This window comes from Sus scrofa, chromosome 4 (genome assembly GCF_054392235.1).
Source record: "Sus scrofa isolate SSC_HxYL_T2T_F1_AM1 chromosome 4, Sscrofa_HxYL_maternal_Yorkshire_Landrace_v2.0, whole genome shotgun sequence".
Taxonomy (NCBI): domain Eukaryota; kingdom Metazoa; phylum Chordata; class Mammalia; order Artiodactyla; family Suidae; genus Sus; species Sus scrofa.
Window position 1 is genome coordinate 110,305,279 of NC_139386.1, and position 20,542 is coordinate 110,325,820.

General features: G+C 48.8%; 1 long non-coding RNA gene across 4 annotated transcripts in view; it reads right to left on the minus strand.

Moving 5' to 3' along the window:
* LOC102166460 (uncharacterized) overlaps positions 1-20,542 on the minus strand; it is a 418,456-nt gene that overhangs the window by 48,565 nt on the left and 349,349 nt on the right. For 2 of the 4 annotated variants that reach the window (XR_014844450.1, XR_014844448.1), the window contains exons 7-9: positions 19,383-19,423; positions 18,115-18,403; positions 1,788-1,876 (exon numbers count right to left, since the gene is read on the minus strand). The exons of 1 other annotated variant lie outside the window; for it this stretch is intronic. This is a non-coding gene — a long non-coding RNA (uncharacterized LOC102166460). The remainder of the gene's footprint in view (positions 1-1,787; positions 1,877-18,114; positions 18,404-19,382; positions 19,424-20,542) is intronic. One more of the 4 variants, XR_014844455.1, reaches the window with a different exon arrangement.

A 20,542-nucleotide genomic window follows, 5' to 3' on the forward strand; every position in this document is an offset into this window, starting at 1 on the left:
GCAGCAGGCTTTCTCCATCCAGATGGCAATTGCTTTCTTCTCAGCTTCGAGTCCATTACTTCTTCTCTCCTTTCCTTCCCCTTATCCTGACTGTCCACCGCTGTGTCTAAGAACATGGATGCTATTTTCACACCTATCCACGTGCTCCTATAATGGAAATGGCTTATCGCATTTATAGAGTGGTTTCTTGTTCACAGTATTTAAAAGGTATGACCATATTTGATTCTCAGCCTTCCCATGAAGTGGGTAATTTCATTATTCCCATTTTACAGGTAGAGAAAAGGAGGGTCAGGTTCTTACCTGAAAGAAGGTTCATCTCCCATTATTTATTCCAAAGAGCCTTCTGTTCTGGAGCTTTACTTTTAAGAATCCTCTTTCAGAAAATCACTTTCTTTTCTGTTCCTTTTCCCACGAAGGTTTTTAATCCTTCAAAGTCCAACAGGTGCTTCTCATCCAAGGAAGCTTGTCCCCAGGCCCACAGTCCACAGTGGCCTTGCCTCTCCCTGGGCTCCTGCTCTTTTTTTTTTCCCTGGGTGCTCGCAGCCAGCCCCGCATGGCCTAATGCTTTGGAGGCAGTCAGCGTGGTGGAGGGAGGGCGCAGTGCCTGAATCCAGGTGCCTCCCCTCCCGACCTATGACCTATGTGATTCTGTGTGACTTACCCACCCTCTTCGGGCCTCTGCTGAGCCCTTCTATAAAAATGGGCTTGGGCGTTCCCTTCGTGGCTCAGAAGTTAAGGAACCTGACTAGGATCCACGAGGATGTGGGTTTGATCCCTGGCCTCGCTTGGTGGGTTGGGGATCTGGCATTGCTGTGAGCTGTGGTGTAGGTCGCAGATGTGGCCTGGATCCCACATTGCTATGGCTGTGGTGTAGGCCAGCAGCTGCAGCTCCAGTTCAACCCCTAGCCTGGGAACCTCCGTATGCCACCGGTGTGGCCCTAAAAGGCTAAAAAAGAAAAAAAGGGGAGGGGGGCTTAATGGTAGTGCCTAGCTCAGCGGGTCTCTGTGTGGATTAAACGAGCTGCCCACAGACCAAGAAATGTCCACTGCGTCCATGTAAGGCAATGAAAGTCCCTTGAGAACAGGGTCGTGCCCTTGGATCGCCCCACATGCCTTGTGTGGTGCCCCGCACATCGCAGCTGGTAGAGTTGCCGTCATTGTGTTTGAAAAGCCTGACAGCCCTCTGGTCCACCGGGTCGGGATCGCTGCCTTTCCCCTGGGGATGGGGCTGCCCTAGGCCTGACCTTACCCTGTCCTTGTCCTGTCTTCCCAACCTTGCAGTTTCTCTCTGGGAACTTGGGGAAGGGGAAATAGGCTTTGGAAAAAACCCATCAGGTGCATGTCCAAACTCAGCCTCTGACTTATGGCCTGAGGATTGCGTTCAACCTCCCCGAGCCCGCAGTGTCCTGCTCTGTACGACGTTGGGCTGTTGGGGGCTGATTTGAGACGAGACATGAGAAGAGAGCCTGTGAAATCCTAGGCATTTTACAGGCTTAGCAACTACTCCTGTTATCCAAGCTCACCCACCTCCCTTAGGTCCTCTGGTCCCAGCTGCACTTTCCAAATGGGAACCCCGTTCCTCATCAGGGCCCTCTCCCAACCCTGCCCTCCCCTTCCAGAGCCCTAACGAACTGCTGGTTCCCACAGGACTTGGCACAGAATGAATGTTTTCTCCCCCGCCCGTCCTTTCAGCTGCCTTCAGCCTTGCTTTTGCCTTTTTGCTGCCTTTTAAACCCGAACACGGATGACCGTCCGCCTTGTAGTGCTAATGACAGTGGAGTCCTTACCACATTCCCTGTGGCGTGGTGAGGACGGTCCATGCACCATTTCAGCAGATCTCCAGAGCCACCCTCTGCAGTAGGTCCTGGCATTATTCCTGTTTTAAAAATGAGTAAACTGAGACTTGGGACATTACTTGACAAGAGGGAACTTGTCCATGGTTTCAGAGCTGATTAGTTCTGCTAGTGGAGCAGCATTTCAAGCAAGAAAATCCCCAAACCCAACTCTAGTAGCCTAGGTTGCTTCCCTGGTAGAACTCATTGTGCCCACACCCTTCTGGATACTTCAGCTGTGAGCCCCCTGAGGGCAATGTCATGTCTTAGTCATCTCCCAGTTCCGCTCTGTGCCTAGTGAGGGGTGCTTAATGGGAGCTCTGGATGGGAATCAAGTGGTAGGGTTTCTGGGCTTGACGATGTCTGTGTGACTCTTGGCAAGCTTCCTGACCTCTTTGAACAGGACCATCCCTGCCCAGCTAGCTGCTAGCATCCCTGCCCATCAGCTCCTAGCTGGTGGTAAGGACCTGAGGACATCACGTATCCGAAAGCCAGCAGTGTTAGGTGGGGGAGGGGGGGGAGGGAGGGGAGGGAGAGGGACCCTGGAGTCACTGTCTCTGGAGGCTGAGTGGAGACCGATGGTGTGGGAGCCCGGAGCTCCAGTAGGAGGCCCCCATGAGGCATCTTGCTCCCCAAGGTCCATGCCACTGCTCCCTCTGGGGGCTCTCTCTCTGGGATCCACTGAAGCCTGTAGCCACAGAGCCCTTCTCCTTCTGCACACTCCACACACATGGGGAGGTTGTGGTTCTGCTATGTGCTCATCTATTATCCTGGGGTAGATGGCAGGGTGGCCAGTCTTAAGTCCTTCTCTTGATACCCAACTGCGTGGGGGAAGCTCAACAGGCAGGGAGCTAGAGGAAGCAGGGCTGTGGAAGAAGAATGCTGTGCCCAGTGGTGCCAGCTTCCCCACATCCCAGCCTGGCCCTGGGCTCCCCAGAAGGAGCAGAAGCTGATGAGGAAGAGCACTGCTCGGGTCAGGGCTGAGATGGACATAGAACCTAGATTTCCAACCCCCCAGGTCAGAGTCCGCCCCCCTCCAAAGCCTTTCTCTGCATTAACCTTGGCTGTGCCCCTGGCTGCCCTCTCCCAGGGTCTCTCAGTTTTCCCATCTGGAAGATGTGTGAGGTGGGTCCTCCTGACTTACTCCCTGAGAGAGCCTGACCCAGGGGTCTGGCTGCTGCCTCCTCCCAAGCCTCTATTAGCAGCAGCTGTTTATGGGAAAGTGCACCATAGCTTGTTGGGAGAAGCACCTAATGGAATCTTCTGGAAACAGGCAGCTGGAAGAAGGGGTACTGAGCATCCTGGGTTTACTTAGTAATGGGGGGAGGGACTGGTGGCCCTCGGGGTTTGGGGAGGCTTCCGCAGACATGAGGAGGGGCAGCTGGTCTTCCTGCTTTTGTCTGCTTGGTCTTAACTCCCTTTGGGCTCCATGTCTGTGTGTTCTATTCTCTGTAGCTTTTCAACCAGTCCGGGTCAGCTCCCTAAACACACATCCTTGGCCTGCATCTCAGGATGGGTCCTAGTTATTCAGCCTATGATGCCCTTACTTGGTTTCGCCCTACTCATTTTTCCAGGGCCCGCTTTCAATGTCACCAGCTCCTCCGTGAAGCAGGTCCTGACTCAGCCTGGAGTTGACTGCTTTCTGCTTGGGTCCCACAGCACAGGAATGAGCCCTTCTTTGAAAGCGCCGACCTCAGTTGTTTATGTGCATGTGCGTCGGCCTCTCACCCGGCACAAAGTAAGGGATAGCACTCATTAAATGAGTGAACTGGTGAACTGTGGTGGGCAGTGCAAAAAGCCCTGGGCCGTTGCAGGGGCCTGGATTCCAGTCCTGGACTTGCTGTGTGATGTTGGACCCAACCCTTCCCCTCTCTTGGCTCAGTTTCCACATAAGCACAATGAGGCAGATGACTAGGCAGCCTCTAAGGTGCCTCCAGCTCAGGCCCCTAACATTCTCACTTCTGTGCCTTCAGGATGGGTCTTTCTGCTGGGGAAAAGGAAGAACACATGCAAAAGGCCTGTGGAGAGGAAGCAGGAGGAGAACAAGGGTCTGAGAGACAGCCAGCATGGCTGAAACAGACTGATGAGAGGGAATGGGAGGAGAGGGGAGAGAGAGGAGGCGGGGGATGATGAGAGCAGATGCTTGCTGAGAGCTTCCTGTGCGCCGGGCACCGTTGTAAGTGCTTACCATGTTCAATTCTCGCAACAGCCCTGTGAAGTGGGTGCCTTTATTGGCTCATTTTATAGGTGAGGAGACTGGGGTACAGGAGGATTCAGGTCAGACTGATAGAAAGTAACGGAGAGTCAGGCTATAAATGTAGGCAATATGACCCAGAACTTGGTACACAGCTGACTTAAGTGTTGATCCATAAAAGTTGCTCAGCCCCACGTTAAGAATTTCTATGTTTGCCTTAGAACCAATTGATGGTTTATGCAGGGGATGATGTAACTAAACGTATTTTACAAAGATCACTCTGACTGCAATGGGTCTAGAATACTGTAGCATATACCTATTAACAAGCCGTGGCATTTGAACTTGAGACTTACAACAGAAGCTTGGACTGGGGTAGGTGCCTGTGGTGGAGATGGAGAAGACTGGACTGCATTGAGAGAAATTTAGGAAATAAAATTCACAGGACTTTGCAATTATTTTGATAGAGGAGTGAGGGAGAGAGGTTTCTGGATGATGCCTGGTGATTGTGTGTGTGTGTGTTGCAATGGAAAAGAACCAAGATTCCAGAAGAGGAAGAAGTTTGGGGAGATCATGAGTTCAAGGTCTTGTTGAATGTGGGGCTGGTAGTGAGACATCTCAGGGATGCCAAATGGCAGGTGGATATATGGATCTGGTGAAAGACGTATGCATTGTTTGCAATTAGTAATTAATGTCATGGGTCTGAATGAAATTAGCCAGCAGAGCAAGGTCAAGGGCTCCAAGCTGTAATGGGTAAGGAGCAAAAAAGAGTCTATACAGGAGACTCAAAGGGTGTGGCCAGAGAAAGCCAGTAGGTGTCCCTGAACCCACACAAGGAGTGATGAGTAAATGGTTGGTGTGGCTACAAAGTCAGGTATGACTCAGGGTAACAAGTGGACGTGCAGCCAGGGGTGCTTTTAGCAGGAGCTGTTCAGTGAATCAGAGGGGCAAGAGTCCAGACATGGGCCGAGCTATGATGGGAGGAGTGCGGGAGAGGAAGCAGCATCAAAAAGGCAGCTATTTTGAGAAGCTGAGCTGTAAAAAGGAGGAAAGGAGACAATAGCTGGAGGGGAATGAAGACCAAGAGAGACACTTTCTCTCCCTTCCTTCCTTCCTTCACAGCAATAGGGGGTAGGGAGCTGAATATATTTAAAGGCATTGGAGCTCCCGTTGTGGTGCAGTGGTAATGAATTTGACTAGTATCCATGAGGATGTGGGTTCGATCCCTGGCCTTGCTCAGTAGGTTAAGGATCTGGCATTGCCGTGAGATGTGGTGTAGGTCGAAGACACAGCTCAGAGCCTGCGTTGCTGTAGCTGTGGCGTAGGCCGGCAGCTGTAGCTCCAATTTGACCCCTAGCCTGGGAACCTCCATATGCCGCACGTGTGGCCCTTAAAAAAAAAAGAAAGCAAAAATAAATACAATAAAATAAAATAAAGGCATAGACAGGACTCAGTTGAAAGGAAGAGATAACCTACATAGTAAGATTCCTGAGATAAGCGATGAGCTTGGACCAGCAGCCCCTGCAATGGAAAACTGGAAAGGAAGGCAAGATGTATGCCGCGTTGGTTGTTTATTGCTCTGTATTGGAAACTGAGGGACTTTGTGTGTGGTGGCTATTATCTTCTCTGACAAGTAGGAAGCAAAGACTTCTGTTGAGAGTTGGGGATGGGAAGGGGTTGGGAGGAGTGAGGAAAACAGAGATAGTGTGAAATAATTGTAGAAAGTGGAAAGGAGCTGACCAGGAAAACCAAGGGGATGAGATCATGGCTTTATAGGAAGCCAGCCGCCCTGTTCTCTGATGCCCCCTACCCCCACTAGAGTACTTGGCTGCTTGGGTACAAACGCAGAGAAAATGCAAGGCTGGATTCAGCCAAGGTCAAACCCTCACTGGGGTTTTGCCAAATGTGAGGATAAATGATGGAGGACAAAGGAATTTAGAGTCTTGGCAAAAAAAAAAAAAAAAAAAAGTTATTGCATGATAGACTGTGGAACATAAGCTGGATGTGAAAGCGAAGTTAAGACTGGATGGGATGGATGAACTGGAAGAAAGCAGAGAGGACCATGGACAGGTGAAAAGAAAGAGCAGCTCGGTGGAAACAGTTGAGCCATAAAGTGGGAAGGTGGGGAGCTGGTCAAGAGTGGATGCTTGAGATAGTCTTTTCGAGGCAGAGCAGAAACAAATGACAACAAAATCCAGAGCAGGACGTGGGAGTGGATGGCTGAAGTGGAGTGAAGGTGAGGGCCATTGTCTGGAGGGTCTCAACGCAAAGAACTGAGGGGCCAGGGTGCTGGCTGGGTGAACACCTGTTATGGTGATCCATCCAGGATGATCACAGGAAGCTTGGGGTAGAGGAAGTCTGTAAGTCAGAAGCCAAGGTCTTTGATTAATGATGTGATGGGACAAGGAATCCAGTAATGACAGGAGTGGGTGGGTGGAAAGGGTCCAAGGTAAGAAGGCATGAGCTGGAAAGGAGCAGGATCTTCTCCCCATGTCCCATCAGCCCTGGGATGTGAGGGAAGCGGATTGGTATCCCTATGACACAGGAGGAAACCAGGACCTCAGAGGTTAAGTAACGTGTCCAAATTTGAGGGGGTGGGTGCTCTGCCCCAGAACCTCACGGTGAGGGATCTGCTGGTGGACAGCTGGTCAGGAGTGTCAGGAGAGTGAGGCTGTCTCCTTTCCCACCAGCAAGCTTGACAAAACTGTGACAGGTCATGGCTAGTGGCAGGGACTGACTACCCACCCTTCTGCTCCCCCTTCTCCCCCCAAACCCTAGACTAGAGGGAGCAAGGAGCAGGGAGGGAGCAGGCCTGCAGGGGTGGTGGGGAGAAGACAGCCTGGGGGATGCATCAGAATGTGAGTGACACCAGCACCCCAGCCACTGTTTATTGAGCACCTATACAGTACAGTAAAGTTCTCTGAATAATAGTATTTCATCCCCTGGGCAGCCCAATATAGGGTTACTCTTAGTCCTACTGTTTAGATGAAAAAGCTGAAGCTTTGGAGAGATAAGAGAAGAAAGGACTGAGGGCTCCACCTTGGGACTCTGGGTCCCCTCCTGTGGCTTTAGGGACAGAGACAACTGGCAGAACCAATGGGATTCAGAAGAGAAGGGCATTGTGCTGGGGCTGAGGGATGCCAACCCCAGGAGGAACAGCTTTCCACAGTCCCACACCCAGCACAGGGCTGCAGAACTCATACCTACATTTTGTGTCAGGATTCAGGACTCATGATAAAGGCAACTTCTGGTTTGTTTTCCTAAGTTTCTCTTGTTTTATCTCCTGATTTCTTTTTTTTCTTTTTGTTGTACTTCCTCAGAGATCTCCTTAACTTTGTTTTCCAACACTTTTATTACTTTGAAACATTTTTGCTCTCATGTTTTTAACTTCAAAGACCTTTTCTGAGTCTCTGATGATTCCTATTTTTATTGCACCCACTACTTGTTTTATGGATGCAAAATTTCCTCTTATACCTCTGGAAGAGATTGATTACAGACAACTTTTTTAAACATTATCTCTGCATCCCGCATTGTCTCTTTTTGTGTGTGTCTGTTTGCTTTGGTCTCTTCCAAATTGCAGGCTTCCATCAAACTCCTGTGACCCCTCAGCTCTCTTCCCCAATCATGGGCAAGAAGCAAAAGGAAGGCCCGAGAAGCTCAGTGATGGGCAGGACTCCTAGACTGGTGGCACCAAGTAACCCCAAGAGTAGGCTCCAAGCTGGCTTTCCCTCGGGCACCCTCCAATGTCAGGATGTCAGGATCTGAAGGTCTTTTCTTTTCTTTCTTTTTTTTAGGGCCACACCTGCAGCATATGGAAGTCCCAGGCTAGGAGCTGAATTGGAGTTGCAGCTGCCGGCCTACGCCATACCTCACGGCAATGCCGAATCGCCGACCCACTGAGTGAGGTCAGGAATCGAACCCAAGTCCTCACAGATACCACTTGGGTTCGTTACTGCTGAGCCATGACGGGAACTCCACAAGTCTGATGGAGTTTTTTGCTTTTTTTGTTTGTTTGTTTGTTTTGTCATTTTTTTCTCTTTAGGGTTACACCCGTAGCATGTGGAGGTTCCCAGGCTAGGGGTCCAATAGGAGCTGTAGCCGCTGGCCTACGCCAGAGCCACAGCAATGTGGGATCCGAGCCACATCTGTGACCTACACCACAGCTCATGGCAATGCCGGATCCTTAACCCAGTGAGCGAGACCAGTGATCACACCCACAGCCTCATGGGATGCTGGTTGGGTTCGTTAATCGTTGAGCCATGACGGGAACTCCTGATGGAGTTTTAATGTGAAAGGTGAAGATTGGAAGGAGGCACCAAAGGTGAGAAAGTGCACACCAGCTCTCCTCGGACTCCTGCCCCTTACCTCCCTGTGACTACACAGGGAGGAGAACTGCTCTGGGAGTTGGTGGCTTCACCTCTGTTGTCACCAGGAGGGCGTGGAGAGGTGTGAGAATAGAACAAGGTTGACCACCAGCCCTCTCAGGACAACACATTCAGGGCTGGCTCTGCTTAAAAGAGAACGGTCTGTAGTGTGTAGGAAGATTACGGTGTTGGAGTTTGAATGTGGGAGCCTGACTCTTGGCTCTAACTTTGCAGCTACGCTTCCTTAGACACACTGCTCAGCCTCGCTGAGTCTCAATTTTCTCTTCTGTACAATGGGCAGGATGTGCCCACCTCATAACAGCTGTTATAAGGGTGAAATGAGACAGCCCTGTGTTTGGCTGCTGTGGGCCCTCGAAAATTGCCTATTAAAATATTAACAGCATGTGTATTTTTCAAGGAAAGTTTTTTTCCAGACATATGCCCATGAGTGGGATTGCTGGGTCATATGGTAGTTTTATGTATAGTTTTCTAAGGTACCTCCATACTGTTTTCCACAGTGGTTGTACCAATTTACATTCCCACCAACAGTGCAGGAGGGTTCCCTTTTCTCCACACCCTCTCCTGCATTTGTTATTTGTAGACTTATTAATGATGGCCATTCTGACGGGTGTGAAGTGTTACCTCATGGTAGTTTTGATTTGCATTTCTCTAAAAATCAGTGATGTTCATTGCAGCACTATTCACAATAGCCAAGACATGGAAACAACCTAAATGTCCATCAACAAATGATTGTATTAAGAAGATGTGGTACTCATATACAATGGAATACTACTCAGACATAAAAAAGAACAAAATAATGCCATTTGCAGTAACATGGATGGAACTAGAGACTCTCATACTGAGTGAATAAGTCAGAAAGAGAAAGACAAATACCATATGATATCGCTTACATGTGGAATCTAACATATGGCACAAACGAAACTTTCCACAGAAAAGAAAATCATGGACATGGAGAAGAGACTTGTGGTTGCCAAGGGGGAGGGGGAGGGAGTGGGATGGACTGGGAATTTGGGGTTGATAGGTGCAAACTATTGCCTTTGGAATGAATAAGCAATGAGATCCTGCTGTGTAGCACTGGGAACTATGTCTAGTCACTTATGATGGAGCATGAGAATGTAAGAAAAAGGAATGTATATGTGTATGTGTGACTGGGTCACCTTGCTGTACAGTAGAAAACTGACAGAACACTGTAAACCAGCTATAATGGAAAAAATAAAAATCATAAAAAAATATTGAGTGACGCTAGAATCTCTCTCTGCATCCCAACCTCCTCCACTCCTCCTGCTCATATTTCCTTTCCTGGTGATGTAAGCCCAGCCCACTACTGTTGGAATGGAGTCACCAAGAGGGTGGTACCTGGGAAAAGAGCCTTCCCTTCAAGGAATGCCCAGGCCTTCCTGGTTCCTTGCATCGTGGGCAGAGAGATTCCAGGAAGAAGTGGGTTTGGGTTTGGGCATCTCTAGGTATCCAGCTCTCGAAGCCCAACCAGAGTGGATCTGGAGAGGGGGATGGGGTCCTCGAGGCAAGTAATGTTCATATTTGTCACAGCCTCCAAACTGCCCTGCACCCTCCACCCAATTGAAACAGCAGGTCGGAGTCAGGCTGGGAGCCACAAGAGGCAGAAAAACCCCTTTCATCCCAAGAAATGCCCATCCCTTCCCAGGGGTTTATAACTGCAAAGCCTGGAGTCTTGCAAGCTGCAGAGTCCCAGGCCAAGAAACATGAGACAGGGACCTGGTCCCTTCCGGCTGTCTGCTGAAGCAGGGCCTCCATGGAGCTAGATCCCAGAGGGCCCTCAGGCTGTAGCAGAAGCTGACGAGGCCTGAAATGTAGCTGGAGGAGCCCCCACCACATACAGGGTCCCACAGGGGCCTATGCATGAACACACTCATGCTTCCTCCAGTTCACCCTCACACGCACATAGACAGGCCTGCTTCTCCCACCAGAAAACACATTCCACTCCCCTGCCCTGAAGCAGCAGGCACACGCACGCACACACACCCCTCCTCTTTCTACCTAAACTGTGAAGAAGAGGCAGAAAGGCTAAGAGCAGAATTCAGAAATACATTAGCCTCTTTCTTTACCCACGGTCCTCATCAGAGAATGGAGTGGTCTAGGGGCTAGGAGAATGGCTCACTTTATAGAACAGGTGTTGAGATTGTGATTCTTTACCCAGAGCTACAGAGAGGCACCCCAGGCTGTCTGGGGATGAAGTGTCCTCTCCAAAATCAACAGGCTCACCCCTGTCATGATATGCTAGGGCATACACTCATGGCAGTAGGGGATAATTTGAGAGATCCTGAGAGCCATTTCAAGGGTAGAGATGGAAGTGGAACAGGTCGTCACATCACCATACCAGCCTATCTCATTGCCATGGCAACAAGGCTCTGCCTCCATCCCCTGGAGTCCTGGTTTCCATCAAGGGTAGAACACTGTGTCACTTCACTGTATGGTGGTAGACCCCCCAATCCCTCTGGGAAAGATCATCTCCATCCTAGACCAAGCAGGATAGGGGTGGCCTGAGACTGTCAAGTAGGACTAGGTTTTCTCATGGGGTGGGGATGCGGATTTCCTGGGGTTTCCTTACTGATAAGCTTCACTCCTTCTTAGAGCAATTCTAACTAGCCCAGCCATGGGGCCTCTGGAAATCTTGATCTCCACCACAACTGACTCTGATTAAAAAGCCTGCCGTCTTAGAGAAGTGTCACAGTGCAGCATGGGGGCCAGGCTCTGGTGCCAGGAGCCCTGGGAGCCTGTATTAGGATTGCCACTCATTGACTGTGTGCTTTGAGTTGTTTATCTTCCTCTGCACTCAGGATTGTCACCTATAAAAGTAGGGATAACATACACAGGTCTGGTGGCCTGGGTGGTTATGAAGAAGTGACATTTGTACAGTATCACACCCATCCTGGGCCCTAGTGAGGGAGGGTAGATGGCCCAGACCACCTCTGGTTTATTTTGCATGTGGAGGGGGGCTTCAGGGCCTTGAGGCTGAGCACCCCACCAGAGGGCCGGCTGGTATGAGTGTGTTTGCTGGGGGTGGCAGGCTTGGCTGGGAGCCCTGCTCTCCAGGCCCCTGGCACACTTTGGAGAAGAGTGTGACATGGTCCAGAGTCCATGAAAATCAACCCGGGGGCCCTTCCCACCCTCTCCCCTCCTGGAGCCTTTGATTGTGATCTGAAGTTGGATTTCAACTGGCATAAACCCCTGGCATGAGAAATCTAAAGCCTTTCACCCGTGTCTAAGCTGTTTTTATTTCTCTCATCTGACCTTCTCATTTGCTTTGGGTGCCTGGCCTTGTATAATTGTCTGAATGACTTGCTACAGGAACTTATTCCTCTTTGGGAAATTGGGAGCGAGAGGAATGGGGTAGGAAACACCTGTGCTGAGCCAGGCATGGGGGCTTGGTGCCGCAAAGGCAAAGGTGAGTAAGCCCACTCCCTGCCCTGCATGCCTCACTGCCCAGCTCACACCTGTCACCAAGTGACACGCGACTGACCTGGGAGGAGACACTTCTGGGGAGGTGGCAGGTGGCAGAATCTTGAAGGAAGGGATTCTGCCAGGTGGAGCGGGAAGGAAGGATCCCATAGGTGGGGATGAGGGGGATTGGCAAGGTGTGGGCAGTTTCCAGGGATTGGTGACCTGCCCAGGGTGACTCTTCAATCAGAGACGTTGAGAAGCAACTGGCAGAGCTGCTCAGTGTGGCTGAGGACCCATAACACCAGAGTGACCTGTGGGGCCGGCTAGATGTGCAGATTCTAGATCACTCTAGAGGTCGAGAACCACGACCAAGGTTTAGTCCTGCTCCCAGCCGCACCTCCGTCTGGCCAGGAGCTGGGTGGCAGATTGGAGCGGTGGACCTGAGCAGCGCCCAGGGCTGCACAGAGCGAGGCTGGTGATCATTACACCTTCTTCAAACGGCACTAATAAAACTCAAGGTGTTATGTCCAGATGGCAAGGGATCAGGATAGGGCTCTGAGCCTCCTGCCTCAGCCCGCGGGGCCTGGCACAGTGAGGAACTGAAATCCTCTTGACCAGAAAGTTACCCAAGCGAGCTTGATTATCTCCAAGTCTGTGGCAAACAAGGGACCGACCAGTTATTTTCAGGCTCCTTCTTGGGAAATTTGACAAGTTAATCTAGAATACCCCCAGCTGTGCTGCCCACGAGCTTACACGTGGCTGTTTAAATAGAACATTTTCATCACCACAGAAAGTTCTGAATATTGCTGAGGAGAAAACAAAATTCTATTCTTACATGTGTTACTCAGAAATCTGACAAAGGGTTTCTTTTGTGTGCCGGACAAATGTCGACCTCGCGTGACAAAGCTCTAGGTCAGTGTCAGGTACCTGGACAGCCAGTCTACCTGGTCGGTCAGTTTGGTGGGGAAAAGAAATGAAACCGGTTAGTAAACACTGTCTGTTCCAGTGGTAACACTGCGAGCTTATGAAAAGCGTCCCTTTTCAGCTACGCAGTCATTCTCCAAACATTTGTGGGGTACCTGTTATGTCTCAGCACCCTGTCTAGACACTAGGGATGCAACAGTGACAGGACAGATGTGGTTCTGGTCCTCATGGAACTTGCAGACGTGCAGTCAAGCACAAGCATCACAGATGAAGCATTGGGCACGACCTGAATGGCTTCAAATTGCTCTCCTAGGATGTAGTCCCACCAACTGCCTGGGTTGTTCCATCAAAAGATACAGCAAGACTCTAAAAATCATAAATCGTGTTTCACAGTCATCAGTGCATCACTCTGCCCCTAAAATGTTCCAAGCTTTCCCTACAGGGCTCTGAAATCCAGCTGGCAAGCCAGAGCCATCTGGTCATGTTTAGAAGAATGGAGGTGAGAGAGGGGTCCTAGAGGCAGCTTGGGAGGCCCCCCGAGGGGGCTCCTGGGGGGCAACAGGCATAAACAAATGCGAGTGGCTGGTGAAATGGTTTGGCTGCAGAGGTTAATGCACTGAGGTTCAAAGCTTTGAAGAGTGTCTGCGGGGCAGTAATAACAAACGACTTTCATTTAATTACGTACCACAGACTTTCTAACTGACTGTTGAGGGAGACAGCGCTTCTGAGATCCAAGTCTGGCAAGAATTTGCCATAGGTGATTTTCTTCAGGTTATTTTGCAGGCTGACATTTTTGTGAGACTCAGGAAATAAACAAGCCCTTTGAAATCGAGAGAGAGAGAGAGAGAGAGAGAGAGAGAGAGAGAGAGAGAGAGAGAGAGAGTGTGTGTGTGTGTGTGTGTGACTGCAATTTTCTAATTTTAAAATAGCATAGTTTGTGCTTGATCATAATGTGTGTTTCAAAGCACAGCTAAACGTCTTTTTTGAGTGCTGCTCATCTGCTCTCAGGGAAGTGTAGATAGAGGTATATTGTTAAGTGTTTTCCGAAAAATACAGGGGTCCTTTGGGGAGGAGGAGGAAGCTCTCTTAGTTTATATTTCAGGTATTTAAAGGAGCAACTGGTGAAGGATCCAATTCTTTGGGCTGAGAATGGACCTACTGTTCCCCAAATCTTCAATCCCCTGATGAGCATTTCTTGGGGACCTCCTATGTGCTAGCGCCCATCCAGCTGCAGGAGCAATACAAAGGGGAATAAGGAAAACTTGCCTTGGTGCCCACATCTGGCAGACTCCCAGCAGAGACAGGCACAGGTCAGGACGAGTAGGTGGCAGATTTTTACCCTCATGGGGGGAATCTGGGAAGGCTTCCAGAAGGAGGGTCTTAGAGCTGAGACAATAGTCAGCTGGCTCATCACACCACGGAAAGGACCTCCTCAAAACCCACTAGCTTTTCCTGGCCTCCGGGCACCATCTTGCAAGTTGGAAATTGTCCCTAAACTTAACTTTGTTTTTTGTTTTTTGTTTTCCAGCTTTAAGAATTGAGTGTGGAGGGGTAGGTGGAGTGTGACAACAAAACTCTAAAACATCATTTGTTCCTATGATAGACTTGAGAAGTCTTTCTTGGGGTGCAATTTTCATCAATAAACTATATGCTACTGGCCTGAGCTTGGGAAGCAGTTATGAAGTGGTTATGAGTGTCACTGAGTCAGAGAGACCTGGGCTTGCAAGTTGGCTCTGCTCCAGTGAGATCATGGGCAAGTTCTTGAACCACTTTGAGCCTCAGTTTACTCATCTAGAAAATGGCAGGCAGAATGCTTATCCTATGAAATCCGTCTATGGTTATGACTCAATGGGGGGCTTCAGGGAATTTCTCAGCATCCTGTCAGGAGTGTAGGAAGTGCTTGACCATTATGTCAGATGACCCCTTGACATCTCAGTTTATCCCATCTTAACTGGCCACCCTGTCCTATGGTCATTTACAATGTGGAAACAACTGTGAGGGGCAAAGTGTTTGGGGTGGGGGGTTGTTGGGTAAAAGGCTTTTACATGGAGCTAAGCCAAAGTCTAAAGAGAGCTACTTTGCAGGAGGAATGTTCTGGCTTGTCCTCCAAGGCACCCTCTCTAGGTAGCCCCACTCCAAGTAATGGGGCCAGATTGATGGCCTTCCTCTCCACCCCCAAGTAGCCTGTGCTCATCTCAATTTAGCCCTTGTCACATGGTGTTGGAATAGCCTGTTTACAGGCTGGTCTCCATTACTTGAGGATGAGCTCCTTAAGGCCTATCTTGTTAATTCAGCAGCAAGCCCAGAGCCTGGGATGAAGTTGATGCTCGACACCTTATGAACAGATGGATGGATCAATGGGGCTCCAACTTGAAGCAAAGTGATGGTCAAGCATCACTCCCTGGATTCTTTTTCAGTTTACTTGAGGAACAGATAGGAGGCAAACTAAATATGTTTACTCAGTATGGTATAAATTATAGTCCTAGAAGAGCTAGTAGCATTTCCTTAAGTGGGCAAACTTGTAAAACCCAGAAAATTGCAAGGTTGAGTGTTAGCTTTATTCTCTCCAGCCTATTTCCCTGATTTTCCAGATTCTATTTTTGGGTGATCAAGAGAAGTTCTCCAAGCTTGCAGAGACTGAGTCATCCTACCTAGCTGTCCTCAACTGTTAGACCTGGAGCAGAGAGGAGACGAGGATGTCTGGGAAAGGTTAGCTCAGGTTGAGTGTTGAACCAAGAAGCAGAAGGAGGAAAAACTTCCAGGGTCAGGGAAAATCATTAATTGGATGAGTCTCCAAAGGAAGAAGTGCCTTCATGGCCCCATGTTTACATAAGCCCATGTCAACACTTCCTATTTCCCCCACTATGGTATGAACTCATCAATGGCTGGTCACTCACTGATTCACCCTGTGTTGTAACCAGTAACCATTATTCATTCATTCATTCATTCATTCAACAAATATAGGGGAATTTCTGTGTGCAGTATAGAAGGATAAAAGCTACCATATATTAGGCCACATAAGGTATATCTTACTTTAAAACTGACCTCAAGGAGTTTATGGTCTAATGACGCAGATCATGATGTGTACACACAGTAGGTATAATGAAAGGATGAAAATTAAAGTTTAAAAAGAGTCAAAGGGTCATGGGAGCCCAAGAGGGTAAGATATCACCACTGCAAGGTAGTTGAGAGGCTTCAGAAGTAAAGAGTTTCAGATCCTGGAATTCAGCGTTTACTAGCTGTATGACCTATAGTAAGGTACTAAGCCTCTGTGGGCCTTGGTTTCTCCACTTGTTGGATTTTTATGAGGGTTAATTGAGGAAATGTATGTAGAACCTTAGCACAGAGCCTGACCCGCAGATGGCCAGTGGTTCTCAGCTCAACTCCTCAGGACAGTGACCTGCAGAGCTTTACAAATCATGGGTAGCTAGGTGCAGAAGTCAGAGTTACTTGGTTATAAACAGGAAGCTTGGCTAAAATTAACCAAGCAAGACTTTTATTGGGAAGATACAGAAGGCTCACAGAACTGACAGAAAGCAGAAGAGCCAGTCCTTGGAAAGGATGAAATGGGTGGTTCCGGGGGTTCTGTGTGGGCATAGCAAGCAGTTAACTTCAAAGGCAATGAATTTTCATTCCTCTTTCCTCTGTCCAGGACGTGGATCCTGGGAGAGCCCGCATGACTGACTTGGTCCCATGCTCATCCCTTGGTCAGAACTGGGGCAACTTTCCTGAACAACCCCTCCAAGCAGTGTGTGGGGATGGGTATTGTTTCCCAGGAAAAAAAGAGGTGGTTTCAGCTGAATTAATCATGAATGTTGGGCAGATTAGAGACACCACTGTTCACAGCACAGGGCCTCTCTCTACCTACATGGTGCGATTTTGTGGATGGAGAATGGACAAGTCTGCTTGTAAAAAGCTCCACAAATAATTCAGAGATGTACCAAAAGGTGAGATTCACTGAAAGCACACTAGAAAAGGGAGGAGTCCCCTTAGTTCTTAAAGCAGGAATAGGAGGTAAGTACAAAGTTGAATAGCATACATCAGAACCTAAAGTCCTTTGTGATAATTGGCATAGCAGGATTATACTAAGTGTGACTCGGCCCTCTTGCCTTCTAGAAAATAAACAGTACTCTCATAGGGAGCTCCTGTTGTGGCTCAGCAGCTTAAGAACTTGACTAGTATCTATGAGGATTCAGGTTTGATCCCTGGCTCCACTCAGTGGGTTGAGGATCCAGCATTGCTGTGGCTGTGGTGTAGGTCAGCAGCTGCAACTCCAATTCAACCCCAAGCTAGGGAACTTCCATATGCTTCTGGTGCATCCCTAAAAATCAAAATTGAAACAAACAAAACAAAAAGCAATACTCCATAACTACAAAGACTAGGTGCAAGCTTTGGAGGGATCCTGGACCTTTCCTCCAGAGGACTGTATTGGTCTACACGACACCAGCTGCACCAAGGTCAGCCCAAGGCTCCCTCTAAGTGGCTGGTCCAAGAAGAAAGGATGCAACCACTGACCTGGGAGAGGTGGCCATCCCTGCACTGGGGGTAATCTCCGTGCCCGTGGCTCCTAAGATGGCAAAGAGAAAACCTACAAGTCATTCCCAGGAATATTCCACTCTCTGTTTCCAAGGCCAGCCTCTCCCACGGGGGACTGGGGATCTGCCAGGTGACCTGTGGGAGTAACCCCACACTTCTGAACTTTTCTGTAGTGTTGGGGAGGACAGAGGGAGCAGCAGGCCTGGACATCTGCCAAGAGATATGGAATGCGCCTGCCCAGCTCTGGGAGGTTGCCCAGCCCTGCTGGATGTGAGCATCAGAGTCTTTGAAGGACCAAACATTGCTCTAGACATTTTGCTTCAGGCCCATTAATCCTGATGACAAGTTCCAAAATTGCAAAGGGCGATCCCTTTGCCAGATCACATGTATCCAGGGTCTGACATTAACAAACTGAGTTTGCCTTTTCTATGTATAATTGGCACCCAAATATAGCTCAAGAAAAAAAAAAAAAGAAAGAAAGAAAGAAAAGAAAGAGAGAGAGAGAGAGGATTTTTGGCTTCTTCACCAGTTTAAAAATGATACTATGACGTTTATTGCTTCCACTATCCAAAAATGTCAGTTTGGAATAGACTTGCCTCTCTTTGCTGCCCCCTCCTCCCCACCATCCCCCAAGTCTCCTCATACTGATCTAGTCAACACTGAGCTCTTGTGTCTGGAAGCCCCACTGTACCTTCTGTCCCTACTAGGAGAGACTCTGGACAAAGTTAGATCACAGCAGAAGGGTGCCTTTGGACATTCCCAGCCTCTCTCTCCATGGTCTATAAAAGTTCAGGAAGTGCAGATGATCATTTTCAGAGATACTTACCTTTCCATTCGTATCTCTCATTGTCCAAAAGAAAGGGTTGATCTCCTATGAGAAATCATGAGGTTCCCTCTCGGGATCCCATTTCACTGAGGAAAGTTTTAGTTAAGTCTTGAATGTGAACTGGTAATTGATAAAATGACTTGATCATGGATGGTGTTTATCTTCCTTGGGATGAAGAATGGTGCTTAATGCAAAGGAATAACCCTTCAGTGGTGGAGTTTCAGGCTGCATGGCTGGTGTGGAGGAATTACGTTGGCTGGGGAGGAGTATTAGAATATTGGTTTGGTTCCTGTAACAAAGGCCAAGATGGTAGCGACTTAGTCAAGCTAGAGATTTCTTTCTTTCCTACATAAAATTTAGGCATGGGCAGCCAGGGCTTATGTGGTAGTCCAGAGCGTCAGGGACTAAGGATTTTTCTGTCTTATTGTTCTGCCATCCTCAAAATGCACCTCCACCCTATGGCTGGGGAGCCTGTCCCAGCTCTAGCCACCGCATCTGGGCTGTCATTGCCGGCAGGACCAGGAGAGGGAAAAGAAGGGGCTGGCCTTTGCTTCCTGGTGGCCCTCACTGAAAGTTGCCTTTCCTCACATTCTATTTTCTAGAACCTTGTCAAAGGGCCACGCCTACTTGCAAGAAAGTCTGGGAAATAGATCCTTTAGTTGGGGATCTGTATGTCCAGGCAACCCTCTATCACCACAGAGGACACAAAGGACAGATACTGGGGTGACAACTTGCAGTGTCTTCCACAGGAGGCCTTCCTCTGCCTTTCAGTTCACACTCCTTGGGTGGCTGTTCACCTGACCAAGGGCCAGTGTTCTAACTTTATAGGGAGTTTATCATCTCACCTTCAAACATGCCTGGCTCTTCTGTGGGCAACAGCTATGAACGCTGTCGAACTGAGAGACGGGGTTGGCACCATGGGTGCTTGGTTACCCTCGTTTCCCCCGCCTGCCGTGGCCACCGAGTCCATTGCTCCTGCTTCAGAATTATCTTCCACATGTGGCCCTTCCTCTCCCTCTGCACTACCACTGTCTCAGTTCAGGGTTTCATGTCCTCCCTTGTGTTATTAATTTATTCAGTAATGAATTATTGAGCACCTACTCTGTAGAAAGTGATAATGTAGGTGCTGGAGATAAAAAGGTGATCCTTGCCCTTCCATGGTTCATAGCATAACAGGGAAAACCAAACAAAAACCAAACACTCCTGTAACTAGAGGGCAATGCACAAACGGATGAAACCCGTATTCCTCCTCCAGGCCACCTACCCACCTAATTCTGATGTGGTCTCTTCACAGCTCCAAACTATTTTCCTAAAAAACAAAAACAAAACAAAACCCGATTGTGTAACTCTCCTCTGTTTAAAATAAAAAAATCAGCTCCCATCTGTCCCCCACTTCCCTTTATAGTTAATGTAGAGGTGATCCTTAAGAATTTAACAAAAAACATGCCATGAGTTGGAGTTTCCACTGTGGTACAGCAGAAATGAATTTGACTAGTATCTATGAAGATGTGGGTTCAATCCCTGGCCTCACTCAGTGGGTTGGAGATCTGGCATTGCCGTGAGCTCTGGTGTAGGTCACAGATGAGGCTCGGATCCTGCATTGCTGTGACTGGTGTAGGCCGGCAGCTGTAGCTCCAACTCAACCCCTAGCCTGGGAACCTCCATATGCTGTGGGTGCTGCCCTAAAAAGCAAAAAACAAAAAGCATGGCATGAATGAGGACCCACCAGCAGATAAGGCTGTGCCAGAGGGGATCAGAGAACCAGCCCTGCAGGGAAGGATCCTCCTCCTCTGGTCCCCAATCCACCCCCACCCTACCCCCACCCCAACTCCCACCCCGGTCCCCGAAAGTCCCAAGTGCTCTCCACTGCTTCCTGTACTCCTAAAACTCTGCACTCTTCCATGACCCTCTATTTTGCCTGTGCTGTTCCTGTTTTTAGTCCCTTTGTGGTACATTTTCTCCCACTTTTCCTGCCTCCTATCTGCTCCTCCTCTTCCTGAGGATATTTCTTGAATAATCTCTACCTTTCAGGCGCTATGCCTAACACTTTACATCATGTAAAAGCTTTTGGATTCTCAACTACATCATTCTTCCATATATTATTTTCACTTTGAAGATGAGGAGTCAAGGCCCAGAGAGGTTCAATAAACTGTCCTCATCACCCAGCTCCAATGTCATTTTCTCTGTGAAACCTTTCCAGACGTACCCAGGCAGAGATGGTTGCTGTTTGCTTTGTGGTCTCGTAATAACGTGTACCTATTTCTACATGTACTTTATTGTATTGTAAATCATTTGTTTACATATCTCTGTTCCTTTCTTCCTCAGTAGCAGATGATAAAACCTCCAGGGCCTGGAGCAGCAGGTGCCGGTAATAAATCTCTGAACGTTGAAGAGATGAATACACTCTAAGTGCCTTCTTAACTGTTGT